Source organism: Numenius arquata, chromosome Z, assembly GCF_964106895.1.
Source record: "Numenius arquata chromosome Z, bNumArq3.hap1.1, whole genome shotgun sequence".
NCBI lineage: Eukaryota > Metazoa > Chordata > Aves > Charadriiformes > Scolopacidae > Numenius > Numenius arquata.
The window spans coordinates 65,323,945-65,342,829 of NC_133616.1; positions in this window are offsets into that span (position 1 = coordinate 65,323,945).

Consider the following 18,885-nt stretch of genomic DNA (forward strand, 5'->3'; position numbering starts at 1 on the left):
CTGAGAACAACTAGTTTAATTCTTTAAGTATTATTTCTGCTGTATGAGTTTCAATACAAAACCTATTTTGATAAGCTTCCTTTCTCCATTACATCATGTTGTGGTCTGGGCACACTTTAAGTAGCTTTGCTTAGCTAACATTTACTTAGAACATAGGTCTTTGCATTTTTAATTAACCTACAGTTTCTACCTGCGTACAGTTTTATAGCAACCACAAGTTAAATAGTTCCTTTGTATGGTTTTATAAACAAAAATATATTCCTGAATTAAGAAAAGGAAACCAAGCCACTAAAAATAGGCTGACAACTAAAATGCAAGATACAAAATAATAATAAAGTAACTTATTTAGATGTAAAACAAAAGAAATACAAATAAGCCCAAAGTCCAATGGAAAGTGGCAAAGGTGAAAAGGAAGCACTTAAAGAAACTTCAGTGCACTGCAGAAATAAGTGAGAATGAAGACTAAGTGGGATGAAAAAAGCACCACAACATAGTAATAGAGAATGGCCTAAAAACAGATTAGCTGGACCGAAGTTAGGTTAACAGCAGTTAATGTTAGCAAAGCTTGAGACTCCAGCAGCAGAAGAGAAACTATAGTCCTCTGCCAAATTCCCAGAGGGAGAGATTCCCACAGACTGCTGATAAAGTGCTTCACAAGCAGCTTTTCAAAAACTACACTTTTAGAACAGAAGTCAGCAAAGATTTGAGACAAAGAAAGAGAAAGGGTCAGGTTTTGAGCTACGTTGCTGCTAGCTCTGTTTCCAGGAGGCTCCTTAGCAAAACCCCTGGTATTTAACACACGGACAGCTGTGGTGTTCCCCTTGTCCCTGCCCAGCTGCTGCAGCTGGTGAAGCCAGAGGAAAGCAGAGCAGCAGTCCCATGGGGAGCCAGGGATGCGGGTGACATGGGCACCCACAGACAAGCCAAAGCAGACAAACAACATGGGATCAGGGAAGACAAGCTTTCCCTGACACTCACGGGGAAGGCATGGAGTTTGTCCCTTGAAACTTACTGAGTAGAAAGTGGAAAAACGTAGCTCACCAGCTTGGTATCGTCTGTTCAGCTGTCCTGCATGTGAGTGTATTTTTATATAGATGATGAGCTTATTTCTTTTTTTTTCAGGATTTAGTATGCTTTTCAATGTTTAATGGCTATGTTAACTCAGATGCATAAGCAGTCCATTATTAAATCATGTATCTGTAGTATCTATCAACAGTAAAATACCAACCACCAATGAACTCCGCAATCCTGCAACATTTCTTTTTTCTGCTCATTAAAGGCAACAGAAGGTATACTTATTAACTGTGGAAGATCTAATGTTTTCTTTCACTGGGTAGGTAACTAATACTTACCTAATAAGTTTCATGACAATGGTGACATAACATTTAGTCTTTTAAGGAGGAGCAACTAGAAAAGTACTGGCTGGTCAACCTAAGTCTGATTCTTGGAAAGATCCAATAAAAAAGTTAATTCAATTTGTTAAAAATTCGGCTGTGAAACACGATGAATAAATTCAATTAACCAATTTAAAAAGTAAACAACCCCAAAAGGCCAGCATGGATATTTTAAAGATCTGATAGTCAGGTTAATATGATTTTCTTCTTTGTCAAAGCAGCTGGCTTACAGAGGAAGAAGGTGAAGCAAGATATGACTTGTCCTGTCTTCATATGAGTTCCAGAGTAGTCTGCAAGGCACTCTTTACAGAAGTATAATGAATTTTTTTCTAAACATAATGGGTTAGAAACCAGTTATCCTTTGAGTGGTTGTCATGGTTTGGTATCAAACTGAAAAGTCTTGAGGAGCTTTTGGTGATCTCTCCCAGGCCCTGTTTAAATGGATATTGCCGTTAGTTGTTTCAGTCGCTGATCAGAGAACGCTTGTAAGGCAGACAAACATGCAAGCCAGTAACATGATGCCAGCCTTTAAAAGGCAAACACTTTTCTGTGATACTCCACTTGGGGGTTATAAGGAAGGAGGGGAAATAACAGTGCTGCTCTGTGTGAGGCTACCCAAGTTCAGCTGAAGGATGTGCTCCTTTTTGAAGAAACAAACTACTGCAGAGTCATGAGGAGAGCAGTGAGAGGGATACATTTGGGCAAAGCTGCCTAAGGCACAAATGGTGCTGTGCAGGGAACGGTGATGGTTCCCTAAGTCCTCTGCAGTGAAGGACAAGAAGAAACTAACACAATCTGCAATGAAGGACTTAGATTTTATAACAGGAGCTGCTTTCTAACTGCAGGTGTTGTTGACTTTATACAGACGGGCAGGTTGGACAAACTGCTTTGTAAAGCAATCTGATCATGTGAATTTTGCATAGAAAACCAGGTATTTCTTCAAGCCATCTGTTCCTTTCTCTGCTCATTTCTTTCACTCTATCAAATTCCCTTTAGTACAGCAGTTACTTCTGTGAGCCCACCACTTTAGTTTCGATTCTTTTACTTTGTCTTCTGTGCATCATTCACCATATAAAATAAATGGGCAGAATGGTACTTAACAAATATTTTGAAATTAAGCTTTTTTGCCTAGGAAGAATTGTGTAGTCAAAAGCGTTTACAAGAAATGCAGTGTGTTATTTGAAAACGTAATTTCAAGGGAGTTAATACATGTACTGCATTCTCTATAAAATAATTTGGGATTCTTGTTTAGGTATCTTGGTCACCAGATTGCTTACGTGGGGTGTCCTCTGACTAATGTTTTTATATCATACTCCCTTCAGTCCTGTCGTAACTAGAAGTTCTGGACTAAACCACCAAGCTGTTCTGTGTCAATATTTGTACATGCATAATTACATATTCCTAACATCTACTCCAAAGTGTATTCACATTGTAATATAGAACTCTTTAAGCTGTATTGTAAGATTTAAAACAGGTCATTCGCTCCTTATTTGCCCTTGCAGCTCCCATGTCCAGCTGTGATGCCCATCGCCCCTCGATATTATGTCAAGCTATTTATTCTTTAACAGCAGCAGGCCATCATCCCTCTTGATAATAAGGATATGTGCTGAGACATGAAATTGAGCATGTTCTGAATGTCCAGTACTCTTTCAAAGGACAGTAATTGGATGCAATTAAGAAAAAAGCAAAGCTACATGAAAAGTTAGATGAGTCTGATCTTATAACATCAGTGATTGATTTTCGTACTGGAAAGACTGTACCCACAGAGATGGCACACAATTTGTTGATCTAAAAATATACAGCAAATTGATTGGAGTCAAGGAGAAATTAATCTATGAATTACTGTGAGAAATAAAACCCATGATCATTAAAAAGAAAGCCTGTGTGACTTACTGAAATACAGAGCCTTTAAGCAGTATTCTGCTGACAATTTCTTCCATCAGGAATTTGACTGTTGTCTTATTTGAAAAGCAATGGCACTCCACCTTGAACAACACTGACAGGATTTGATTTCATACAGATCACTTGAGTGAACAGGAAAGTTACAAAAGTCAGTGAAATCTAGAACAATCGGTATTGTTAACTTGGTGAGGAAGTCAAGAACTAACTCCTTTTTTTTTAAAAAAAAAGGTAATTTATTTTGCTTGTCCATCCTGCCTACTTTTTAGCTATAGCTGATTAAGGGAAGATTGTGTTTCTGCTTGATCCGCTGAATTTGGGATAAATGGCAGACTGGTTGAGACCTCAAGACAACATTTTCCTTTAGCTTTAAATAACTACATAAAGCCAGACTCCGCATGGCTCACACTACCTGCCCACTGAGGATTTCCATTGATTAAGCATCACCACTAAAATCAGTGAGAACACAACACAAGGAGGGTGACAAAGAATTACAAAAACTGTCTCTTACTAAATAGCATGGATATGCAGGATGACAGTGCCTTTCTACCTGAACTTTCTCCAATGAAAGGGTGAGAAATGCAGGATTACTCAAAAGCAAGTTGAAGTTTTATCCAAAAGCAAGAAGAAAAGTTTTATAGTTAAACAATCTGTTCTTTTGTAAAACCCAAATAATTAAAAATTTTATATGCTTTGTGCCAGGTAAAATGCAAGATTAATCCTCAAATACAGAAGCAGGAGCATAGTGAAATGCTCCTAGTGCACCTAGAAATGCCTGTTTATTGGAGCTGGATTAAACGGCAGATAGACATAATTTCTTGAGGGCATGAATACAACTAGCTGTCCATTACTTCTGTATCCAGGTGTTCCTTTCACTGTGCGGAAGAAAGAAAAGAATCAAAAGGAAAATGGCTCTCCAGGCTGTCGGTCATACAAATATTTCTGTAGCCAGTCCCCTCCTCCTCAATAAGCTGCTTTCCTGTCAGATGGCTCCCCTTTAAGCACAGAAGTTCCTTTCTGTTTTTTCCCCACAGTATCTCTCAGCAGCAGAAGTTTGCTATCTCTGAAAGTAGCTGTTTTATGTCTCAGAAGACTTTATTAGTGTTTCTTTTTAAACTTTAAACCTTGTGTACATATGATCATTTTCTTCTTTACTTGCTGCTTTACCCACCTTTAGGGTGTGCAACTTGAAATGACAGGAGGGTGCCTCAGCTGGAAATGGGGAGTGAGTGAAACAAACCCACAGGTCTCGCCCCTCTCGTACTCCCTCCCATCAGGAACTCTTGCAATGACACAGCCACAGGCAAGCAAGAAGACTGTGAGTGGTAGAGGAGGTCACAGCCAGCCCATGGTCGGCCACCACATCCCAGAAGCAAGAGCCCTTCAGGAACAGTCTCGCTGATCGCAACAGCTGAAAGACAAGGTGTCAGAACAGGACCCCTCTGAGCTGATAGACACAACAGGTAAGCTGAGAAATTATTTTGTGCTTAGGGAAACATAGAGTTTACCAGGCAGGTGTTTTTATCAGCTGGAATATATTTTGAGGTAAAAACTTCAAACAAGGGAGAATGAGATTATGATTCTTACTCATCTCTTTCTTTACCTTTTTTTAGTATCAAGCAACCCATTTTTCTTGAAGCTTTGCCAGCTCCTCGGTTAGCTGATGTTCAGTTAATCTGAGTGTGCTTTACTTGAGAATGCAAGTCTTTTCCAAATCTGTGTTTCTGCTCCACACTGAGGTGAGCAGGGCTGCCTAGATTGCAGAGTAGTATTCAATACAAGTAAAAAAGCTGGTCTATATCTTTACTGGATCAACAGCACCTCTTAAACCTTAGAAATGTATTGCTTAGCTTTCAAATAATGAAGAGAATGTGTTTGTATTACAGATGTGCTTGGGGATAGTGTCACATCTGAATTCACAGTATAATCTGATGAAATAGAAGTGGCAGCTGGAAAACGTTGTCCTTTATTTCGCATTCCCCCATGTGACATATTTTACGCAAAAGAGCAAGAATGAAGCATCACCTGTTAGTAACTGTTATGAATAAAATAGAAAGAGCAACATGCATTTTATTGCTAGAATGTTTGGGCAATAAATAGTGTTTGTTTTACATTCAAAACCAGGTGAGATTGTCATCACTGGATTACTTAAAAAGTTCAGTGACTATGCCTTTCTTTCTGCTTTTACTGTAAAAGCTTTATCACTATTGATCTTGGATCTCTTCCAACTCATTAGCATATACCCCAACATTCTTCTCTTCTCTAATTCTTGGCCATGTGCTCTGTCTTGTAGACTCAGCACAAGCTTATCATGACCAAACTTATTTTGATTTTGCTGCCACTTTTCTATGGCCTGTTCTAATTCACAGCTCTTACATATCAGTATAAAATCAAAGACTTTCTATAGCCTAAGGATTCCAAGATCAAAGCTCTAAGATTATATTTGTGTTTTTTAGTCTGCTGAGGATGCATCTTAAAATATTTAGTTTGTGAGAGTGATTACATGTCCTGATTGCATGTCCCAGTATACATCCACAGAAATACATTAATGTCTCTTAATTTTTGTTGGTGTAGTACAGTGTGATGCAAAGCACAGCATACTTTATGATGTGAACGTGATCAAGAATACTGTTGGTAATAACCTTGCATTGCAAGTGATTGTTATATAAATACCCCTGTAAAAAGTTAACTGACCTTTTTTATAGCAGGAAAGGAAAACTTCGGCAAAACTTCTCTTCTCAAGTGTTACTACTGTTGTAACACATCTTATTATTTTTATAAGCAGCCTTGAAAATGCTGAAATACAGCCAGAAGTGCATGAGGCAAAAGTACTGAAACACTTGATCACCTTGGCTTTGTCTCATAAATGTGTAACTTTAATCCATAGTTATACTTTTTTACACTATTGTCTGCCATGGGGTGAGTTGCTACCACTTGTGCACCTTGGAAAAATGTTCAAGTGTTGGTGCCCTAATAGTAGGGCACAACATACATGCTAAAACAAACAGATGCTGAAATTACAGGACATTTGGAATAAATGCCTGACAACTTGCTTAGCAGAATAACTGGCTTTGCCTCTGCTTTCAGGGAAATGTAAAAAATGATAAGACAATTGATGTGGTCATTGACCATTTGCAGCTGTGTGCCACAGTAGATTCACGCTTTGTTCTGTCCTGGTGGGTAGCTCATCCAGATCAAAAAGCCAAAAAATGCTTTTAGAATGGAATGCCTGTCCGTGCCAATGTGATTTTTACTAGTTCTTTTAGAAGCCATATGTGTATCCATACATACAGATGGTGAATGGGGTATCTTGTGGGGTTTTTTGGCAGTGTGTTGAGTTGGAACAGAGCCAATTGGCACGGCATCAGGGAGGAGGAAATTAAAAAAAAAGGTTTTTTTTTCCAATATAAATGGGGCATTTTCCAATATAAATCGCAATTTTTCCAAAATCCAGTATAAATATGAGGGTTTCTTCCACAAAAGCACTTACTGTAGATATATCAGTGAAATTCCATTATAGCCACTTTATATATACTTTAAATATACAAATATACTTTGACTGTGGTTTATTTTCTGCCTCTTCTAATCCAGATAGAAGCTGTTTTTCAACTGTATGTCATAAAAGTCAAAAAGTTCTGTCTTAAGTCATAGACAACTACATGGTGGTGATTTAGAAGGCATGAAAATACCTTAATAGAAAAAAAAATAATTAAGGGCTTTTGCTTTTCCCCTACCCTCTTGTGTAAGGCTTGCCTTCTACAACAGCTACGTCTTTAGAGTGAACTGCAGACAATAAGTCCAAATGTAAAAATAATGCAACGTTATTATGACATGACTTCTTGACACTCTGCAGACGCTATTTGCATGAAATGTTTCTGATGCGGCTAGTGCCAAAAAGCACTTACTGAAATCAACTGTAAGGCTTCTTAAGCCCCAGCCATACTGTGCCAGTGCAATGCTTCCTTTGAAGTTTGTTGGGCTGCCTGGGGTCAGGGATTAGCCACAGCCTCAGGGTACTTGTTGGCTACTCTGTGTACCATGTTGATGTTTCCTGTGCAAGTCAGTATGAATTGGGTCATGCTCCTGCAACTCTGTCCAAGGGGAGGTTAGAGCAGGCTAAAATAACATACACTGCGCTGGGAAGCCAGAGAGCTGTTTTTTGTTCTTGGCTTTGCTATCATGAATTGCTATGTGACCTTCAGTAAGCTGTTGTGGTGGGTTAGCCTTGGCATGCAGCCCTGCTCCCGCCCAGCCGCTCTCTCACTAACCCACCTCAGCAGGACTGGGGGAGAAAATAAGATGAGAAGGCTCATGCATCAAAGTAAGGATAGGGAGATCACTTAACAATTGCTATCTCAGGCCAAACAGATTCAACTTTCAGAAAATTAATTTAATTTATTGCCAATTAAAAGTAAAGTAGGATGGTGAGAAACAAAGACAAAAAACATCTTCCCTCAACCCGTTTTCCAGGCTCAGCTTCTTCTCCCCACCAGCCAGTACAGGGGGATGGGGAATGGGGGTTGTGGTCAGTCCGTAACAGTTCCTCTGCCGCTCCTTCCTTCTCATACCATTCCCCTGCTCCAGCATGGGTTCTTCCCGTGGGATACAGTCTTTCTTGAACTGGTACAGCATGGGCTCATCTCCATGGGCTGCAGTGTGGACATCTGCTCTGCCACGGGGAACCTCCTGGCGTTCATCCTGCTGCTTTACACTTCTAATTTTCTCTTCCCCTTCTCTCTGTCTGGTGTTTTTGCCCTTTCTTAAATACTCCCACTGCCAACACTTGGACAACTGCACCCAATACAATCGTGTATCTGCTTTTGCTTTGCTTCATTCTTCCTCATCTGTTTATGCTTCCATTCCTTTGTAAAATTTTTGTAAAGCAGATGACAGAGAGCCCTGTGTCAGTGCTGGTTTATTCTACGACTGTTGTAAATGAAATTGAAGGGTTTGGGTTTCTTTTTCTTTTCTTTTCTTTTCTTTTCTTTTCTTTCCTTTCCTTTCCTTTCCTTTCCTTTCCTTTCCTTTCCTTTCCTTTCCTTTCCTTTCCTTTCCTTTCCTTTCCTTTCCTTTCCTTTCCTTTCCTTTCCTTTCCTTTCCTTTCCTTTCCTTTCCTTTCCTTTCCTTTCCTTTCCTTTCCTTTCCTTTCCTTTCCTTTCCTTTCCTTTCCTTTCCTTTCCTTTCCTTTCCTTTCCTTTCCTTTCCTTTCCTTTCCTTTCCTTTCCTTTCCTTTCCTTTCCTTTCCTTTCCTTTCCTTTCCTTTCCTTTCCTTTCCTTTCCTTTCCTTTCCTTCTTTTCATGTTAATGAGAGCCACAGGTACTTTCACCTCTCTAAAACAGAAATCTAATTTTGGACAGAAGCTGTTGAAAGTCATAAACTCTCCCTCAGTTAGAAATAACTCAGGTCTGATGATTTTTAAAAACAATGCTGAATGTTCTGTGCAATATAATTTGTCAGACAAGTACTTGCAGCTACAGCTTGCCTTCACCAGAGCAAATGATAGTGGTGTTTAGGTTCCTCTTTTCCCACTTTTAATAACTACCTAAAATTATACTCATTATAAAGTGACATCCAAGTGGGGTTCAGATCCAGCACCCTGCCCTGCTGCTCTCTGGCTGAGCAGCCTGTGACAAATTGTTTGAGGTCACGGCAAATGTCTTTGGACTCCGGCAGTGCAGAAGGATGTCCTCCTGTGGGCACAGTCCCATTCGTTCTCATACATCCTTGTGTTCTGCCTGGGAGCAGTGCTGGTCTCTGGGCACCAGCTCGCGACCTCCAAAGGAGGGCATTGAACAGGGAGTGAATTGATGTCTGAATGCCTCAAGCTGCAAGACTTGCTTGGTGTAGGAAATACTAACATATATAATATTATGGCCAAGTGTACAATGCTGCCAGGTCATTCTCTAGACACACTAGATGTGTCTGCAACAGACCTGTAGGTACCTAATGCAGGTGCCCTGTGTAGCAGACCCCTCATCAAAATATAACTTGTTTTTAAGTCTTGCAGTTTCTCAGAAGTGTTAGAGACATTGAAATTGTGTTGCTGCTTGAATTTGAGTCAGTGATAGGAGAGCTTTTCATCTCGACAGAGATCCTTAAAACTAAAAAGGCCTGATACAATAGAAGCCTTTCAATACTATGAAGTTTTTCTGCATTACTAAAATTCACCCAGAATTTGTAAACTAATATTTAGTACAGTAAGAATGTGGGTGCTTCTCCCAGAGGGGAGATAAGGACTTTTCCCAGTACAGTAGAGGTAAGCTGGAATCTAATGCACTTCCTCCGATTGCAATTCTTGGCAGTTCTTTAAAGCATTGAAAACGTGCTAACTCCTACCAAAAATGATGTATTGGCTCACTGCTGAATCTAAATAACCATTAAGTGCTATGGCTGATGTAAATTAAAATTATGGTGGACTTTTAAGAGTAAACACCTGCCACTTAAACGTACTTTCAACATTTTTTTTTCCTGATACACTAATGTAGTATTTCACTTTCTCCAGAGACATTCTTGCTGCTATTGGCTCAGACAAATGCAATAGCCTCACCTTTGCTCTAACAAGGAAATTTTATTAGTGTAAAAACAGGCAATCTTAAGAGCAACACCAAGCCTCCGGTCATGAAACTTCAGATCCTTCTGATCTCAGTGACAAAACTTTCACTGACCTCAGGGAATCCCAGATGCCCTCATTGGAAGCAACTGACTTTACCACAAATCTCTTTTCAGCGGAGTTATTCCCTGTGCTTCTTGTCCAGTGAGTGATCCTTAAGTTCTCTTTAATTCTAGTTTCCCAGCTTTCACATTTGTGCACTGAATTTTGAACACCTTTCCATGTTGTTCTGGAGTCTAAATATAAAGTCTCGCAGGCATTTACACAAATAAGTTGGCTTCTTCTCACATTTATGTTAACATATTTATTTATTTATTACTTTAAGAACATTCCTTGAAAAAAAGAGACAGATGTCCTTGAGGCAATTAAAATAAAAGAAACCGAAACTTCAGGATGAACCCAAGTCACTCTCATGGCTGGTGTTTGCAGAACAAAGATGATAGAATGGTACAAGATGATCTTATATGTATTTTGTTCAGGAGCCTCTGTTCTGCTGTGTCAAACCTTCTTTTCACAGTGACCATAAACCTTCAGCCTTTCATTTTTTGTTATGCTTAGTGACGGTGCAGCTGCACCACGTGTCCTCCTTAACAGCACAAGGAGCTATTTCCTACAGAGCATTGGCCCAGCTGAATGCCTGACATAGCTAAAGAAAAACCGATGATAAAGACTTGGTGGGAAGTAATAAGAGATGTACTAAAAAGGAACCAACTGCAGGGAAGCAAAAATTGTGTGGAAAGCTGTACTGCTAGAGGGTGACGGTGAGGTTCCTGACTGGACTGTGTTGCTGTGTGACTTTGGACATGCCCCCTTCGCCTGGGCTGCCCCTGTCTGCAGAGAAGCACACTACTAATTCTGTAATAAGTATGAAGGAGCATGCTCTTCTCATTTGTATCTCCATTTCAAACATGGAAATAGTGTAGGCCTTCCTTTTTTGTGAAGCATCTTTCAGCATTTTGAATAGAAAACCACGAATTACCAAACAGCTTCATCTATCTGTGTAATTCTTCCCTATTGACAGGTACACACATCTCTACCTGCATGTACAGCAATATTGCTTTGTTTCTTGCCACATACACTAGAAGTGTTTTTACCTAAAAGTTAGTATCTTATTATATTATTTATATTATTATATATTATTATATATCTTATTTATACATGCTCTATATACAGTATACATGCTTCTGTATATACATGCTGCTTCTGTATATACATGCTGCTAAAATACCATGGTTTTGGTTGCAAATCTTCCATAAAAATCTAGAAAATGTTTTAACATAAGCATTCACTATTGTGTTAGTAATTCTCAGAGAAGGGAGAGAGAGACATGAGCAACGGTGATGTCCTGTTAGTTTGCTTAGGCTGTCTTGTCCTTCTTCTCTTCCAGGCTTCCAACAAGTGTTTGATGAGAAGGAGCTGTGCCGATCTTCACCTGCTCAGGCAGCGGTAACACAGGATCTGGGCAGGAATAAGTCCTCATCCCTGCTGATATTCACACTTACCCATAGTACCTCTCTGTCTCAGGAACTTAGGAGAAAATAAGAGTGAAAGAGATTTACTGGGCCACAGAGTCTAGTCTACTGTATTCAGTGTCAGGTATTTCATATAATCACTTTTAAAATATGACCAAGCTCCATCTTTGAACTGGCTAGAAATAGTGATAACAGCAATCTCTGGGATGCTTTCAACTTCTGACTCCTTTATGGGTTACAAGTCTTTTTCTGATCTCCAGTCTAAATGTATTCACAGTCAATTTATCCTGCCCTCCCTCCTTCTCCCCTTGTGGTTTGGGCAAAACAGTGCTCTGAATTGTTCTAGTGATAATGTTAATTTCCTGTGACCTTTCCATCCTCCAGTGCTACTGCCAACTGGGTAGCTGTAAAGATAACTTTTCTTTTTGTAAGGAAGCTCTGCTAATGAGTCAGTTTTTTAAAATTTCTGAGGTCAAGGAGGATTCTCAGTGATGTAATTGCATCATCAGAGTTGCAGTTTCCTCTTGTCATGTTACACTTCAGCTTTGCCTGTGCTCATAAGTAGTGTGACCTGTTGGGAACTGACAAGCTTAGCACTATGGTGCTAGTGTTTTTTGGAGATGAGGTGGGGTTGTTTCAAAGAAGTGCTCGCTAGTCTGGTCCTCTGCCCATTAGTGGTTGGAGTGCATTAGGCAAGTCCCTGGAGAGCATTTACATCCCCAATGTCATCCAGAAGGAATACAGTTTTTATGGTCTGAGCCTGCTCCATGGCACAAACCAATGTATGTGGAGGCAATTGGGAAATTGTCTTCAAAAACAAACTCCCCATCCGGCCTACAGTGCTAATATGTCTATGTCCTTACCTTCTTACAGCACTCCTCTGCTGCAGGCTTGAGGTGATGCCCCCAGAGTACTTGAGGTGGATTGCTTGTATTTCTCCAAGTGAAAACCCCAGGCGTACGAGGTTTAAATGTAATCAGTTTGGGGACGTGTTAGTATTCCTTTCAGCATAAAACGAAACTGTGAAACCATGTCTGCTTCTTGCCCCCCTCAGCCGACAGTTTGTACTTGATATTTTTAATGGGACTATTGATAGGTCTGATTCTCTGTGGATTTTCCTTTTTTTTTGTTTTGTTTTGTTTTGTTTTTGTTTTTGTTTTTGTTTGTTTGTTTGTTTTGTTTTGTTGTTTTTTTTTTTCTCAGGCTGTGCTGTGACCTACTGAGTTTATAACTGGGGACAGACTGAAATAGCACCATCGGTGACTGCAGCAACGATCTCATTAAAAAGTCAACATTTGCTAATAGAGAAAAATTGATGTTGAAAATGCCTTTAGGTGGAAATTCCTAACAAATCTGGTTCTCTATAATGATCACTTACATACCTATTAAGGCTGCATTTACTTTTGAGAATTCATCAGTTTAATGTAGAAATGCTGAATGATGATGTCATTTCTTTTCTGATACATCATTTAGAAGTGGACTAAGATGCCATTATTTGCCATGGAAACAGAAAAATGAAGGGCTTATAAATCCTGAACATTTTTTCACACTACAATTAGTATTGCTGCGGTTTAACCGTCCAATACCTGGTTTATGTTATTTATTCTGCAGCCTGTTTTGGGTGGATGAAAAAAAGTATCAGTGAAAACAAGGAAAAAGAACCACCTGCCAAGTAAGAGGGTTTCATGAAGACTTATTGTATTTCAAATATTTGAAAAAAAAAGGGGAAAAGTTCTTCTTGACTATGTGTAGGACTGCAGATTTCAAGGCACCTGAAAGCCTTTAGGTGGTGGTCATTAGCTCTAAAAACCATCCTCCTCAGGCAGTTGGTTGAAATGGTTGTTCTTAGCTGTGAATCTGTAGTGCCCAAAATGGTTAATGAAATAATTTTAAAACCAAGTCAGGGTTTCTTATTAAAAGTGGAAAAACTCCTCTAAACTGTTTGTCGTTTCCATGAAAGATGGGCATAAGTCTCCATAGGACTGATTGTGGTTGTCAAGCCCAGCAAGGCATTTCACTTGAGTGTATAAGCAGTGTATACATTGATATAGGCTGAACTTCACTGGCTTTCTCATTCCGCAAGACATGTGAGTGGAGAAATTTGTGGGACAGAGATTTAATGGAGCAGGGGAGAAGTATCGTAAGTGGTCAGGGTTACCAAGAAAAAGCAGTGAACTCAGAACTAGGATGAAAGACCAGTAAAAGGACAGGGTTGCAGACAAGAAAAGACATTTGAGACAGCTGTGGAACAGAAGGTCTTTTGAGATAACACAGAAGAAGTGAAAGAACGAGGGGAGAGGAGATACAGGCTTGGAGAGTGAACAAATGTGGAATGAGATGTACAAACTTGGCTCTTATGTTTTTAATTCCTCATGCAGGGCGGTCTGCATAGGAAAACAATATCCTGCTGTATGAATTAAATCTATCAGTAAGAAGTCACAGAATTGCAGCATCAAAGAATGGTTTGGGTTGGAAAGGACCTTTGAAGTTCTAGTCCACCCTTCCTGTCATGGGCAGGGACATCCTTCACTAGACCGGGTTGCTCAAAAGCCCCATCCTACCTGACCTTGAACACTTCCAGGGATTCACAACTTCTTTGGGCAACCTTTTCCAGTGTCTCACCACCCTCATCATAAAAAATATATTCTTACATCCAATCTAAACCTACACTCTTTCAGTTTAAAGCTGTTGGCCCTTTTTCTGTCTCTACAGGCCTTGGAAAAAAAGTCTCTCCCCTCTTTATATATTGAGAGGCCACAATAAAGTCCCCTCAGAGCCTTCTCTTCTCCAGGCTGAACAACCCCAGCTCTCTCAGCCTAGCAGAGGTGTTTCAGCGCTCTGATCATTTTTGTGGCACTCCTCTGGGCCTGCTCTAACAGGTCCATGTCTTTCTTGTACCAGGGACCCCTAATGACCCCTAACTGGCCTAATGAAAGGACAATAAAGTCATCATGAAAGATTTTGTATTGAATTAGTCATTCTCAGTTTTAATGTATACTTTCTTGTTATTGGCTTATTGGTTAAAGGGGAGAGGCATTATCCCTGATGAAGAGAACCTACTTAAATAGATAGAGTGTTTCTGTGGTTATTTAAATAATTCTCTAAAAATACATTTCTGAAATAGATTAAAAGAAAAATATTGGCTCTGAGAAAGAAAAAGTAACAATGAAACAACATTAAAAAGGGGTAGTATTTAGCACTGGGAATTATTGTGCAAAGGTGGGATTTGATTTTGATATGAGCAAAGATGTTTCAGACCTTGGAGCAGTAGCTTGTCTGGGTATTCAAATATGATTTTCTAAATGATGGTGTATGAAATCCTTTCCACAGTGCTGTACTTGTCAAACTCCTCACTTGCATCAGGAGGTCCAGGTTTTTATTTAGTTTGATTTTTTCTGCGCCGTTTTTCAGGCATTCAGCTAGAAATAAACAAGGGAATAACTTCAGATTTTCCTTTAACTTTCCTCCTTCAAAATGGACTTCTATGTTTTGGGTGGCACCCATTGCAGTTTCACAGAAAGATGAAGTTACTCATCAATAGTCAGTCTAAATCTCCTAAACTGATGTCCTCTACAGATCAAGGGTGAGGCAAGGCTTTCCTTGTGGGAAAAACATCATGAAAACCTTTAATTACTCTACCATTGCACCTAAGTGAGTGGAACAGAAAGTAAACCCAAAAAATACCAGAAATACCATTAAAGCATCTGTTATACTACGGTAGAAGGAAGTAAATAAAAGATTCAGCCAAAGCTACTTGTTTATCCAAAATGGATTAATTCACTTTATGTGTCAAAGAACAGCCTCTGTACTTAATTTAATAGGAATAATAGAAATTCTAGGCTTTTCTTTCTAATTAGGGAAATGTTCATGGTACAGTGCATAAATCACGGAATCACAGCATTGTCAGAGTTGGAAGGGACCTCTAGAGATCATCTAGTCCAACTCCCCTGCTAAAGCAGGATTGCCCCAGAGCACATTACTCAGGCCTGCATCCAGGCGGGTCTTGAAGATCACCAGAGACGGGGACTCCATGACCTCCCTGGGCAGCCTGGTCCAGTGCTCTGTTACCCTCACCATAAAGAAGTTCTTCCTCATATTTGAATGGAACTTTCTCTGTTCCAGCTTGTGCCCATTACCCCTCCTCCTATTGCTGGGAACCACTGAAAAGAGTCCGGTTCCATCATCCTTCAACCCACCCTTTGGGTACTTGTAAATATAGATAAGGTCTCCCCTCAGCCTTCACTTCTCCAGGCCCCATCTCTCTCAGCCTTTCCTTGTAAGAGAGGTGCTCTAATCCCTTAATCATTTTAGTTGCCCTACGTTGGACTCTCTCCAGTAGTTCCCTGTCCCTCTTGAACTGGGGAGCCCAGAACTGGTCACAGTGTTCCAGTTGTGGCCTCACCAGTGCAGAGTAGAGGGGGAGAATGACCTCCCTCAACCTACTGGCCACACTCTTCCCTATGCAGCCCAGGATTCCAAATGACTCAACTATCAGGGAAGACAGCCTTTAGAATTTGAAGGGCGAGTGTTAGATGACTCAAAAAGTGACATAATGACATTTAGTCAAACATCTGGTGTCTTATTCAAAACCTGCTGAAATGAATGCTTTCTGTAGGGATTTTTTTTAGCCTTTCAGAGGGTGAAATATATTTAGACTTCAGAGGCCAGCCTTATATTGTTGTAGATGGTCCCAGTTTCATAAAATGTAGGTAGTAGCTGCATCGTCAAATCAGTTTAAATTCTTGTTATCACAATTCCTATTGGAGGGATTATGAAGAGAATTATTCCTATGGTACTCCCTGCACCTATTTCCTAACTGGGCAAGTTATTTTTATTAAACACAAAAGCAAGCAACTTGCCTAGATATGAAGCAGCTTGAAACCTTCATTTCTGTAATTAATCCAAACTGAAATCACCAGCTGAAACTTTCACAGATTGAGAAGTTCAATCTGGATGCAAGCTAATTACCACTCTGTTTTTCAAATAGAGAACCAACATCTAGTCACAACTAGGTTTAGAAAAACTGTTTAAGCTGTTGTTGCACTTTGCACAGGCATACGAGTTATTTGAAGGGTCAGGTATACATAGGACCGATTCAAAAAGTCCCGGTTTTGGTGGGGCTTTTTTTAGGTTTTGGGTTTTTTTGGTGTTTTTTCTCGAGGAGACCCTGGCTGGGGTGGTGGGATAGCCCTGAGTGGCAATGCACTGCCCAGCTGCACCCCCAGGGACCCTCCCAATCTCTCCCAGCACCCCTCCAGCCTGCGGTGACCCCTGACGTTACTGCTCAGTCTCACCCAGATTTGATTTTGCTGCAATGCAATTAGAGAAATGCACTGGTGTAATTGGAAGAACAACTTAAACAAGCCTAGGCAAACATCAAAAAGTGGATAAACCCAAGAACAGGACTAACATGCGTGACTGAGCAATGCATATAAATACAATTCTAAGCACATAAAATGTTAAATAAACTAGAAATCAATATTGCCTTTTTGTTGCTAGGATATCTTCTCTTGCTGCCATTGAAAGACACTTTAATAACAAAAACAGGTCACACTGGTAATATTTTACACAAAAAGGGGTAAGACTGCAAATTCTGACAGTGATCTGAAATGAAAACAGTTTCTTACAAACACTCTCCTTGTTCTTCCCCCAACACTGAATCTGCTCCTCTGCGGTTTGTGATTAATTTGTCCAAGCATAATCTGGAATTTCCAAAAATTTATAGATACTTTAGAAACCATGTTTTACTACTTAAAATTTTCTACAAATCAAAGTCCAGAGAACAATAGCAGTCATTTTTTACTGTTTACTGCAGAAGTCATGCCTCCTGCAGCACTTATATGTTCTTTGAAAATAATTTATTTTTTAGGAATGTACTGGGTAAATTGTCAATCTTAGGATGTGTAGATTTACTTGAAAAGTGCTGTAAGGGAAGACAAGATCTTTTGGACATGCCATAGTAATAAAAATCTATTTTAGAGGCTTGTGTGTGTCAGCATTTCAAAAACCTTTTCTATGATGCATTATCGCATTCTGCAAATCATCTGTTATCACTGATAATCTTTTATTAGGCAATTTCCATTTCAAAGAGTTGGTGTTAATTTTTCAGCTTCCTCTTATCTCATCCTTATATCCTTCACAGAAAAAAAGTTAAAGAAGTTAAAGGACATTTATTTTAAAACAAAATATAAAGTGATCCAGTGCTACTTTTAATAATGCATTTTTATATACAAGAAGTCAGATTATTCAGCATAATTCCCAAAAGTCATAGCTTCGACTCTTTTAAAAATAACTTTATTTTTGTTACTGTTCAGAGTCCTGGAAGCAACTGAATATTTTGTTGCAATGTGTTACATAATGCGTCAAAGAACATCCAGTCTCTACAGGTATCTCTGATTGTGGGGCAGATTTTGGTCTCGGTTAACACTTTTTACACTAGTGTGTTCTGTTTTTCTCTATGGCACTTTCCCTGGCTTAAATTTGGTACCACAGACCAGAAGCAAACCCTAAAACCTCCACAGAACCTCATGACATCCTATAGTGACTCCTTTTTTTCAAAAGGAGGGCTATGTTTAAAAAAAAGGATTTATGTACTTGGCTTTCTTGAAAAGTGTCTGAGCCCAAAGTTTAGATATTCAGAACCTCTCTGCTCAGTTTCCTCTTAGCCTGCATGCACTGCAGCTTTTAGCATTCTTCAGTCACCAAACCTCTGTGCAGGTGGCGTTCAGCAGTTTGGGTCTTGCCTTTGCTTAAGCTGTACAAAATCAATCAGAAAAGAAGGTGGTGGCCTTCTCTCCTCTCATCAAGCAGCTCAGCATGGATAGTCCTTCTCTTACGCATGAAATGATTTCACCCCACATCTCCTACCATGTTTCTTTACCTTCTAAATTACGATATACCCTCTGGTGGAAGCTGTTGCTTCCAATGCTCAGCCTACAGCAGGAGCTCCATTTGCTCAACAATATCTCTGGAACAGCTGTTGTGATAGCAGTACTGTGTATGTGAGAGCATGAACACAGACTTCGACAAGTCTCTGAGATCCTTCTACAGGGTGTGTTCAAATTTCATCTAATTGTTGGTATTCCTGCTCGTACTCTGGTTGATATTCCTTCTGTTTAGATTACCGTCATTTCAGTCTCTCGTGCTTGAAGGAGCTTTAGTGACTTATTCTATATAATCTTGACTAGCTTTCACGTAGCTGAGTTATTTAACAATAAAGTTCTTTGTTACTCTTCGTGTTGCTGTTAGACATGTCTGTGAGCAACTAAGGCTTTGTTATGCTGGCTCTGAACTATAAACAATTTAAATATTCGAATCCCCCCCAAAAGTGGGGAAAGAGAGACGGCTGAGTTTGTCTGTTGGCTGGTGACAGCTCGGGTAGCTTTTGCAGTGTTTTATCTTGGTTGGATTTGCCATCTGGCATCTCCCTCCATTTGCCCTCTCCCAAGGCACTGTGGGTGCTTGTGCATTTGTGCCAGAAGGTACCACCTAATTTTGGCTCTGACAGGG